The 12812-nt window shown below is 46.2% G+C and overlaps 1 protein-coding gene across 1 annotated transcript in view; it reads right to left on the reverse strand.

Annotated features, from left to right (window-relative positions):
• Window positions 1–12812, reverse strand: part of LOC149345332 (phospholipid-transporting ATPase ABCA3-like) — a 190424-nt gene that overhangs the window by 95288 nt on the left and 82324 nt on the right. The gene's annotated exons all lie outside the window — the stretch shown is intronic.

Consider the following 12812-nt stretch of genomic DNA (forward strand, 5'->3'; position numbering starts at 1 on the left):
CGTGGGAGGTGCGGGGTTCGATCACCAGTGACACGTGACTGCTGGAGAGTGAGGGCGAAGGCTGTCGCCACACGGGACACTCTCGCAGCGAGCGCCGACGGAGATAGCAGCGCCGTGGAGTGATGCCGTGGGTGGTGTGTCTTTGAAAACTAGTGTTTCTTTTCTGCATGGACCTGTGTTCCACCTATTTTACTGTAATTTTTCTCTTTACTAAGGCACGCGCGCTGTTTACTTAAGTTGCTTAAAACCAGTAAGAAACAAAATTGTTTTTCCGTCTCGACTGTTGCCGTTCAGTAGGTTTCTTTTTTTTTCTTTTTCACCGTGGTAATTGTTGGTTGTCAATAGATCTGCCCTCTTTCAGCGTCTCACTTCGCCTTTTGCGCCACACGTTTTCAAATATTTTGCATTTTCTTCGCGGCCATCTTAGCAGTCTTTCACGTCGTCCCTTTCTGTCTTTCATACAAGTTCAGGCCATTTGCTGGTAGTCATTTGCCCTTTGTTGTTATTTGCTGCCACCATTCATATTTTCGGCGGGTGTTGTAAACACGAGTCGCTGTTGTTAATTTCTTTGCCTCTGTCGTGGGACGTATATTTCAGCCGCACCGGTAAGGATGCTCTTCTTGTTAAATCATTAATAGCGATCATCTTTTATCTTTTAAAGACGCTTTTCGCGTTATCACTCGGTCGACCGGACTACGTGGTCCAGTGTGAGGGTATCTATCGTGCTAGTGGTTTGAAATATGAAGATTAGGTTTGGTTTGGTTTATTGGATTTAACGTTCCAAAGCAACTCAGTCTTTGAGGGACATACTGATCAATTCGCGCTACAAGGAACATACACACGGACGAAGCGCATAGTGACTCCGGATAATTTCGACCACCCGGGGTTACTTAACGTTGCACGGTTCTCTTGCCTCCATCAAAACACGGCCAGGATCTCGACCCTCTCCTTTCAGGTCACGAGTTGAGCGCTAAAACCACTGAGCCGTCGAGGCGGCTGAAAAATGATGATTTCGTAGTGAGTCCTGACTCGTGTGTTCTTTTATGTCCGTGTTCTTTCGCGCTGCTTTTCCCATCAGTGAGCAAAGCACCAAACAGCAAAGGCTGGTCATATTGTCGTATTCGAATCTCGTGGGTGATAGTTGCTCTGCGATGCCCCGCATCCGGAGGTTCACTGTCTTCTCCCCTGTGGCGTTAGGGCCTAAACGGGTCACTCCTTCGAGAAATCATGTGACGGGTTCATTACTGTGCTGTATCTTTAACTCTAGCATTCATCTGAGCGCCTTCTCCCTTTTGAACAGATCCCACATCGCCAGAGGGGCTTTCGTGGGCCGTTTTAGCAGGGCAGGAAAAATCAAAGAAAGCGTATCGGAGTTTCATATCGTAATCTATGCTGCTGATAATAAGGCCACGCACTCGAATTGGAAGAGCCCTTCCTTGACGTCCTGGGCTCATCTTTCGCTCTGTTATGTTATTCTTGTTTTATTGTTTTTGTTTCAGTTATCTTCTAGCTTTCATTTTATAATGCATTTTTGTGCCTGTTAGCTTTTTATTTTGACTTTGCATTTTGTTTTTGACACTACTCTCGCTCAAATTTTAATTCTGCCCGTTTTCACTGTTCTCTAGTTTTCCGCTGGTGTCGGTTTCGGCCCACCACCGGACTGCTGCGCGTTGGATTCTTGATGTACACGTGCCAAATATTTGGTAAGGGTTTTTACGTATGAATAATTTTTGCATCATGTGCTGATATTGTTTTCTGGTGTCACGTGGGTCCTGGCTGGCATCAAAAAGCTGCCGGCCGCTCTCAATAAATTGTTGGTAGTTCGGCGCCTGTTCTGTCGGTTTCCGTGTTCGTCCCCGTCTTTTCGCGCTTCTCCATTTAGTTGTGTTCCACACCACCGCTGCAGTCAACAAACTTTCTCTGCTGCTTTTTTTTGACAGCCTTTCTTCTTTATTCCTCGTTTACTCGTCTGCACATTCCTAATTTCCTTTAGGAAATTAGGAATTTCCTAAAGGGGCAGCCAAAGTGGCAGGTCGAACACGGAGCAGGAAACTGATTATGCCAGCTTGTTCATGAGCATAAATGACAAACTGGAACAGCTTATGACATTGAAGTGCACGGTGGAGAACATTGAGCAGGCGGTGCAAACAATGTCAGGTCAGTATGACACAATTCTTCAGCACATTACCCGCCAAGATAAGGACATAGCCGAATTAAGGAAACGGGTTGACGCTATAGAAAGCAGGGAACCCTTGCTTGACTCTGAACAGATAATGAAGGATATTAATGACCTTGAGTGGCAGAGTAGGAAGTTAAACCTCGAATTCCATGGAATTTCAGAAAGTGAAAATGAAGACCTGTTGTCGAAGGTTAACGCTGTTACGAGCAAGGTGAGCCTGCCCGCGCTGACTGTGAGCGATGTGGCCGCTGTGCATCGATTGCCAGCAGCTAAAGATAAGGTCCCAGCGATTATTGCCGGTTTTCAAGACAATCACAGAAAGATCTGTTCTTGAGCAAGAGGGCAGAACTGAACCAAATGAAAACAAACTGCTTTATGCTCGAGACCTTGACAAAAAGGAACAAGTAGATGCTTAGGGACGCAAAAAACTGGGCTAAAAACAACAACTTCAAGCACGTTTGGCACAGAAATGGGAAAATTTTTGTCACACAGCGAGACGGAACGAATGCAATTCATGTTGCGTGTACAGCAGATTTGTACAAAGCTGTTTAGCTTTATTACGTGTTCCTTTTTCGTTAGTCTTTTTCAGTTTCAGTTTTGTCAGTGACAGCGTCAAGGTACAATTCCTTCATTGCACATGGCGTTGGACACTTCTGGTTGTGTGATGCCAAATGAATTTCTGAATGTTTGCGGATCTCAGAATCCGCAATCATTTAGTGTATTTCATTTAAATGCTCGTTGAGCGGTGGCTAAGACGGCCGATCCCGAGTTGCTTTTTACGCAGTTAGTCTTTGATTTTGATACGGTCATGCTGACCGAAACTTGGTATACTGAACATAACAATGTATTCAAGCTTCCTTTGTATGACTCACACTTTATCAATCGCACGAACAGTCGCGGTGGTGGCGTACTATTGATGGTAAAAAAAACATTTTCAATCTGAAGTGTTGCATGAATTTTCTTTTGTCCACCCTGATTATGATGTCCTGTCTCTTGTTATCGAAAGGAAGGTTGTGGCAGTTATCTATCGCCCCCCAAGCGGAAACTTAAAATCCTCTTTTGCCTTTCTCGACTTTTTCTTATCTTTTGTAAGCGAAAACAACTACGATGTCATTTTAGGTGCTAATTTCAATATCAACTTCCTTGTAGACAACCCCACGAAAATTGAATTTGAAAATCTAGTGAATTCCTTTGCTCTTCTGAACGTGACTTCCAATCCTACACGTGTTACACTGCAGTCTGAATCACTAATTGACCTATTTATAACCAATACGCACATGCCTGTCCTGAACGCAGGCGTACTAAATACAGATATCGGTGACCACCGCGCCACTTTTATATGAATTCCGAAAAGTAAATTCCCCAATAGAACTTCGAAAACAGCGCAAAAAGGACACGGACGACACAGAAGTGGACAGGACAGGCGCTATCCACTTCTGTGTCGTCCGTGTCCTTTTTGCGCTATGTTTTCGAAGAACTGTTACCAACTAGCCCAAACCAAGCTACTGTTACATCCTAATAGAAAAGTGACAACTAAATTATTTCGGGATATTTCGACAAAAAAAAAACTGAACACTTTCAAAGAGGAAGTTAATAGTCATGATTGGAGCGACGTTCTCAGTGAAACAGCTGCCGAAAGGGCTTATGCTTTGTTTTTAACGGCCTTTTTACGTATATACAACAAGTGTTTTCCTTATAAACATGCAAAGAAACGTAAGAACATTAGGAAGATATGAATTACACCTGAATTGCTGAAGAAACTTCGTAAAAAGGACAAGCTTTACAAAAAGTCTGAAAAAACACGAGACCCTGACATATTTAAAGCGTTTAAAGTGTTTCGAAATAAACTGACGACGGAAATACGGAGAGCGCACGATCAATATTTTTTTGACAAGTTTTCCTCTATGAATAAGTCAGATGAATTATGGAGGAAACTGAATGCACTTCTGGGCAGGTCTTCAGGTTCAAGCCCAATAAGAACAATTCAGAATGGGGGTAAGGAATTGACAGGCATTGACTTAACAGCCACTTTACAGATATAGCTACTAATTTCGTCGAATCAAATACTCTTGATACTCGAAACGAGAAACCTATGTTCTTAACGCCAATATCAGAGTAAGAGGTTATATCGGTTTTCATGGGCTTAAATAACAGTAAAAGTGCTGACGCAGAAGACATTGTAATACAACCAGTAAAGTATTTGATAGAAGACATAGCAGAGTGCTTAACTCAAATATATAACCTTTGCTTATCTCAAGGACTATTTCCGAAGCAAATGCAGCTTGCCAAAGTGAGTGTACTGCACAAGAAAGGAAGTAAGAATGAATTTACAAACTTTAGACCTGCGTCAATACTTCCAGTTTTTTCGAAAGGATTTGAAAAAATGATTCTCTCAAGAATAGTGAACAATGCAATATTCTACAGGACGCGCAATACGGCTTCAGAAAACACACATAAACAGAAATGGCACTGCTGGAGCAAAAGGAATTTGTCCTAGAATCTCTCGAAAACAAAGAAGCAGCCCTTGGGGTATACGTCGATTTCACAGAAGCTCTTGATTACTTAAATCACTCTATCCTACTGAAAAAACTTGAAATGTACGGCTTCCGTGAAACTGTGCTATCGCTTTTGACATCCTACCTAAATGATCGAAACCAGTACGTATATTTAAATGGCTACTCATCCAATGTATTGCCCATTTTTGCAGGTTCTTGGCCCGTTTCTTTTTAAGTTGTACCTAAATGACATCGTAAGCATCGATCCCACGGTGAAATTTGTCACTTACGCGGATGATGTGACACTGTTGTTCACTGCAGCTAGCGCAGATGAGGTCATCACTAGAGCGAACAAAACTCTTGGGAAATTAGACAAATGGACCCAACTGAACAAATTAAAAATAAACGTCAGTAAAACGAAGGCTGTCCTATACCGTGCGAAAAACAAATTTATTAGCATTGACAGAGACATTAAGTTGAACAACTCAAAGATAGAGATAGTAAACACATTTAAAATACTTGAAGTATATTTCAGCGAAAATATGACGTGGGACAATCACGTGCGCCACGTGATTGCATCGTGGGAGTAACGGACGCAAACAGATATACTCTACCTCCAAAGTTTAAACTTTTATTGTTCAATGCACTATTCCACTCACACATAAACTATTGCCAACTAGCCTGGGGGAATACAACCAAAGGAAATTTGCAAAAAATCCTGACATTGCAGAAAAAAATGTTAACAAACATTGAAAACGTCCCCAGAAGTCACCCTTCCCACCTTTTGTTCTCGAAATATTGTATAATGAAAATAGACAGCCTATACTCGCACGGCTTGTGTTCGCGTTATAGGATTGAAATGAAAACACCCATTGTCTATTACGGTTGGCATCTCTTTGTAAAAGAACACTACCTTATGAATATAGAAGCACACAGCCTTGGTTAGTAAAAACGTGCAGGACAGATTATGGACGACAAATGATAAACAGAATGCTACCACACTTGTTAAATATCTGTTATAGAAACGGTATCACTCCCGAGTTAACTTCAAAAAGAGAACTGAAATTACTGTTCATAGAAAACAATCCGTTCATATGATGGGGTATTTCTCTCATTCTGTATATGTACGCTGTACCCATCCTTGAGCAACTTTTCGGTTCATGCGCATTGTTTTTCTTCGTCTTTCTTTTACTTATGTAAAGTTCTTGTTTTTGCGGGCTTTTTCCGGCATGTACTTTCGCTTATCACCGGTGTCTCATACAGCTCAATTAGAATTAATTTGTTTATTTTCTTTGTACAAGCCGATCTGACTTTGTAAACAAAGCATTTCTGTATTTTGATTTGTGCTGTTCTTATGCCGCTCTGCCATTATTTTATTTTATTTTTTTCTTCTCCTCTCTTCTTTTGTTTCTTGAATTTTTTGTACTCTGGGGAGCTGGGAACTAGTGAAGCTGAATTTTCAGCTTTTTTTCCCGCCTCCCCCACTTCATGAGTGAAATAAAGAATTTATTATTATTAATTTATTCCCGGCAGAGGAAGGCAACCTCAGGCCATTTTTCAGATGCTGTGGTAAAGGAGGCGCGCTGTCTTCTTGTTGACACTTTTGATCCTTCGGATTCGGCGTTCGGCACGTCCCCTGTGCTGGGGAAAATCTTCATAGCGTGTCCAGTGTTTGTCTTGTTAGCCCTTCTACGTCGCTGCCGTCTACATGTACCAACGAGACCTTCTTCTAGAAGAACCAAAAACCAACATTGAGGCCCCAAGAACACCGGTCACGGATGTTGTTGAGGAGAGGCGTGAAAGGTACAGACTTCTGCAACGGGGTCCGATTACGCGTCTCTGCCTTTCGGTTCTTGTCCCTTCCTACACGGGACAATGGCTCCGAGACGAGTCTGTTTCCAGCCCCGTGGTTTCACTTGTATAATTTTCTTTTTCTTATTGTTTCTGCATCCTATAGGATACCTACCACTCTCCATCAATTAGTGTTGCAATGTATCATGTCCAACTGCATTCACTGTATCATATCCCATTGTATTATACCACATTATGTTTTATTCTGTTAGTACCCTAATAATCTCTTTCCATCGTGTTTATTTTGTTCTCTCTCACCCCCCGTTATGTAATGCCCCAATGGGGGCCTTCAAAGGTAAAATACATTGTGATGAGTTCCGGAGTTTGCTGCTATTTATTCTTTTTTTTTACTTTCTAGAGATTCAAAAACAGCTCCTTCAATTGCCCATTGTGTTCCTTGTTCTCTTTGTAGTGTGAAAATGCAACAAACTGCCTGTGAAAGCATGCTTTTTGCAATGCCCGGCCTCGGCTGCGGACCCAATCGGACGGAACGAGTCCGCGCGAGTGAGACCGTGGGGCGGGCAGTTTTGCATCAGCCGGGAAAGTCGGTCGCGAATGGCCGGCACTGGTCCGGTTTGGCAGCAGTTTTCGGGGGAGGTTTATAGCTTTTCCCTAAACGCTATCGAAGTAGCACAAGTGTTCACTTTAAAGCAAGAAGCTTTAGTTTAAGGGCAATCGCAACATTTGAATCAAAACCGTTCTATTTTTACAATAATAAACAACGCCTTTAAGAAAGCCACTTGAGGATACTGTAGAGGGCGCTGGTGCAGCCCTATAAATAGAGACGCTGGCGACAATAAAGGGTCTTTGGCTTCCGGTCTTGAGAGCGTTCACTGCTGCGGCTCCGTCCGCTAGAATGGGTCCAGGCTAGGCCTAGTAGCCGGCCCAACTCTGCAACCCTGCCATCTCGGCAATCTCTACATGGTGTCAGAAGTCTTTGAATTCTAATTTTCCTTTTTTTTAATCTTTATGCTATCTCAAGACCACCTCAAGACCACCTCAAGACCAAGACCATCTGCAGCGCCATGGACGCGTCGTCTTCGACTGAGACGCAACCTCGATTCGCGGGTTTGTCTGGCACACGCTTCGGCTCGTCTATGCCTTCGTGACTAGCCGGATCCTCTACGCCGTGCCATATCTCCGCACTACTAAGCAAGACGAGGCGCGAATAGACGCCATCATCCGCAAGGCAACAAAGCGAGCCCTGGATCTCCCGGTGGCTACCTCTAATGCCAAACTCAAGGCATTGGGGGTGCTAAACTCCTACCAGGAGCTGCGGGAGGCCCACCTCGTGAACCAATACACGCGGCTCACGCAGACGGCTCCTGGGCGCCGCCTGCTAAACCGGTTACACATCCAACACGACTGCACTCCAGAGGAGGCGGAGCGTATCCCAGTACTATGGCGCCATATGCTCTGGGTCTCCCCGCTCCCCCGTAACATGGACACCGACATGCATGAAAACAGACGACAAGCGCGGGCTCGGGCTCTTGAGAGACAACACGGCTCCCAACCCGGTGTATATTATGTAGACGTAGCAGGGCCATCGCCCACGGGATTTTACTCGGCCGCTGTCGTTCACCAGGAAATGCACGTTGATGGACTCTCCTTTCGAGCCCCGAATTCAATGCGGGCCGAGGAAGTAGCGATAGCGCATGCTGCCGCCCACGCCAATTCGAGAATAATCATCACGGACTCCCGAAAAGCATGTGAACATTACTTGGCAGGGGAGATCTCCCCCTTAGCTGCTTGTATTCTACGACGGACTGCCACTGATCCAACACCCAAACGAATCATTTGGGCTCCTGGCCACCAGGGCTTACGAGGTAATGAGGCCGCTGATGCGGCTGCCCGAGCGCTTACTCACCGGGCTCCTCATCCCAGCTCTTCTGGCTCGGAGACTAACCAGCCGCTGCTGCGATTCAGGGAAATATTAACATATTATAGCGACAACCACCGCCTTTTCCCGGCCCCTGCAAAAGGGCTGAGTAAGACGGAGGAGCGAACTTTAAGGCGCCTGCAGACAGGTACTCTACTCTGTCCTGCAATAATAAAACATTACGATCCTAACACGGATGGGCGATGCCCACACTGTGGGGAGACCTGTGATATCTTCCACATGGTGTGGGCATGTACTCAAAATCCCCACCTCCCCCCTTCCCCTACCCCTTCCAGAGAGGCATGGGAGACTGCCCTCCTCAACTGCTCCTCGCTTGAGTCCCAAAGGGCTCTGGTGAAACGGGCGAGAGACGGGGCCTCGTCGTGCGGTGTCCCGGACTAGGGACGCCGACCATGTAGCGGGGCCACTCTGTGGCTCCCAAACTCTTTTTCACAAAATAAAAGTTTTCACCACCACCACCACCAGCGTTCGACTTCGATGACCCGGCCTCCTGGTCATCGTGGGTGGAGCAATTTGAAGATTTTGCTGTCGCCACGGGTGCGTCTTCAGCAACGGACGAAGTAAGGATTCGCACACTTCTTTATTGCATGGGTGTTCAAGCGCACCGCATCCTCTCTTCTCTTGGGCTCACCGAGCTGGAAAGCGCGTCGTATGCCGAAGTTAAACAACGCTTCACGGCTCACTTCATTCATCCTGTGAATGAAGTTCATGAAAGCTTTCGCTTCCATAAGCGTGTAAAACAACCATCTGAGAGCGTGGACACGTTCTATTCCGCCCTGGTGGAGGCGGCGGCCGGTGTCAGTGATGCCTCGGTGGCGCCACCATCGCTTCCCCCGCCTACAAAAAAGAGGACGTGTGACAACACGCAGCCCGAGCTCACGCTCGCAGAGGTATGCAGGAGGCTAGAGGACAAAATTGATGCCCAGGTTCAGGCCACACATAACAAAATTCAGGCACAAATTCAGTCCATTTTTAACGTTGTTCAGGAAATCACTACAGAAACCAAAAGGCTAGGAAACGAGCTGTTAGCTATGAATGCATGGCGGCAGGCCGTAGAGAATAAGACAGACGCTATTACGATAACCCTTCAACAACTTCAAAATGGCCAGGCAACATAAGGACAATAGATATACGCTCTGGCAGTGGAACTGTCGGGGATACCGCCGGAAGCGAGCAGTTCTTCAACAACTCCTCATTGGTAAAGACTGCCCGGACGTGATCGCTCTTCAGGAAACTGGGGGGATTGCAAAATTATCAGGCTATCAATCTTTTAATACCTCTGGCGAGAAGGCGGGAGTTACCACCCTCGTTAAAAGAAACATAACGGCTATTGCGCATGACACGGGGATCAGTCACGTAGAGCACGTTCTTCTAGAACTCATTCCGAATAATAAAATTAAGACCAGCCTATTTGTGCTGAATATATACAGCAATCCAAAACAAAGAAAGACTCGCTTCGGGTCGCTTCTTCAAAAAACTCTACGCATTGCTAACAAACAAGCGGTGGTGGTAATGGGGGACTTCAACGCCCATCACGCTGCTTGGGGGTACCAGAGAGAATGTGTCAAGGGTAGAGAGCTCTGGCTCGATATGCAACAAGGGGCCTTCACCCTACTTACGGACCCTCAGTCTCCCACTAGAACGGAAAATAGCGTCAGTACGGACACATCTCCGGACCTCACCCTCGTTAAGAACGTCGGCAGCGCAAACTGGGTTAACACTCAAGAAAATTTAGGCAGTGATCACTTTATTTTGGAAACGGTAATTACTGCTGGGCCCTATAAACGCCCAGGCCGACGTCACTCACTTGTTGAGTGATACGCCTTCCGAAAAATCCGGGAACAGAGCGCTAACACCACAGAAATTGATGACATTGAGGAGTGGATAAGGCAGCTCCAATTGGACGCTCGTAAAGCGACCCAGACTGTGGCGGAAGACTCAGGCCTAGAAACAATGGACACCCGCCTCCTCCATATGTGGCAAGCCAAAACAAGTATGGAAAAGCGACTTAAAAGTCAAAAGTGGAATCGTAACCTTCGCAGAAGGATAGCAAGGCACAACAAAGAGATAGAGGAATATGCGCTCAAACTTTCTAGGCAAAACTGGGAATCGCTATGCGACAAAATGGACGGGAATATAAGTCTGGCTCGCACATGGAGTTTACTCAGATACCTCCTAGACCCTGACGGATGTAAAACGGCCCAGAGGCAAAACCTCCAAAAGATCCAGCATAAACATGAGGGTACAGAGCAAGAGCTGCTCGATGAGATTCGATCTAAGTACATAGGGGACACCGAGAAGGTACCTCTGCATGGTTACTGTGGGATACCCAACGATCGCTTGGACGAACCCATTACTGAATCCGAAGTGCGAGCAGAGCTTGCTAGATTAAATACTAATTCAGCGCCCGGACCGGATGGGGTAAGCAACAAATTGCTCAGAAATCTCGACGACAACTCTATAACAGCACTCACTGCCTACATGCAGAAATGTTGGGAGGCGGGTGAGATTCCTAAGCAGTGGAAGTCGGCTAAGGTGGTACTTATTCCTAAACCGGGGAAACCTTTGTCGATCGAGAATCTAAGGCCTATATCCCTAACCTCCTGTGCAGGGAAATTGATGGAGCATGTAGTGCAGACACGTCTCAACAACTACATGGAAGACCACCATCTTTATCCTATCTCCATGGTGGGATTCAGGTCTCATCTCTCAACGCAGGACGTGATGCTGCAACTAAAACATGAAATTCTGGACTCACAAACGCGGGACGCGAAGGTCATTCTGAGTCTTGACCTGGCGAAGGCTTTCGATAACGTCACGCACAAGGCGATCCTGGATAATCTCAGCCTCCTGGGAGTAGGCCCGAAAACCTACAACTATGTTAAAAATTTCCTTTCCGACAGAGTGGCCCAAATTAACTTCGGGGAAAGTAAATCAGACTACATAGAGCTAGGGAGCAAGGGGACCCCGCAGGGATCTGTACTGTCCCCGCTTCTTTTCAACGTGGCCATGATCGGGCTTCCTAGCAAACTAGCAGCGATTGAAGGTCTCAGTCATTCCATGTATGCGGATGACATTACTATGTGGATTGGCAAAGGAACTGACGGTCAAATAGAGGAGACTCTCCAAATGGCCATAGGAGAAGTTGAAAAGTATGTAAATGATAGGGGGCTTAGGTGCTCCCCGCAAAAATCGGAAATGCTTTTTTACCAACCAAAGAGGAAATCACGGTCGGATCCCCCGCGGATATCTCTTAAGGCTCAGGGACTCGATATCCCGACGGTGGACAGGATTAGAGTCCTAGGGCTGTACATTCAAAACAACGGTTTCAATGGAGAAGCAATAAAGAAGTTGGAGATATGCGCGCAACAGACTATGCGGCTCATCCGCAGAATCGCAAATAGGCGCTATGGCATGAAAGAAACGAATCTAATCAGATTAGTTCAAGCCTTTGTAATAAGTAAGATTGCTTACGTAGCTCCTTTCCTTAATCTCAAGGCAGCGGAGAAGTCCAAGCTGGAAGGGATCATTCGCAGAAGTGTCAAGCAGGCGCTGGGTTTACCAATTCGGACCCCCACCGCAAAACTTTTAGAACTAGGTCTTCACAACACATTGGATGAAATTGTGGAAGGCGTGACAGTCTCGCAGTACGAAAGGCTGTCGGGAAGCGTTACAGGCAGGCAAATCCTCGCGAAACTAGGAATAAATTACGAGAGTCAGCGAGGTCCGAAAGTGGACATGCTTAAGAGCGTGCGCGATAGGCTGATGATCGCACCACTACCGAAAAACATGCATCCCGTCCACCACAAGGATCGCAGAGAGAAACGGGCTGAAGCCCTCGGCAAATGTTTCAAAAACTATCCGATAGAAGACGTGGCCTACGTGGACGCAGCTAATTGCGGGAGGGGGAGAATGGTGATAGCGGTAGCTAGCGCCGAGACATATCTCCGAGCCGGCGCTTCGATCACGACGGACAGTCCCGAAATTGCAGAAGAAGCCGCCATCGCACTTGCAATAGTGGGCACGGATGCGTCAATGATAGTCAGTGACTCAAAGGTAGCAGTGATGAACTTTGCCAAGGGGAGGGTCTCCCCTCTGACGAACGGAATCCTGCGGACTGCAAGGGACGACCGCAAAATTCGCATAGTCTGGACACCTGCACACGCATCCCTGGCTGGAAATGAAGCAGCTCACGAACTGGCTCGAGGTCTTGCTTTCCGAGCCAGTGGCCATACCGAGGGCTTCGCAGACAGGGATCGTCTTGTAGGTTACAGAGAAATCACACAACATTATAGGCTCAATCGAACAAAGTACCCCGCTGCTGATAAATCATTGACAAAGAGTCAGGCCACCTCTTGGCGCCGTCTCCAAACTTATACGTTTCCGA

This window comes from Amblyomma mixtum, chromosome 5 (genome assembly GCF_055824585.1).
Source record: "Amblyomma mixtum isolate Tamu chromosome 5, ASM5582458v1, whole genome shotgun sequence".
Lineage (NCBI taxonomy): Eukaryota > Metazoa > Arthropoda > Arachnida > Ixodida > Ixodidae > Amblyomma > Amblyomma mixtum.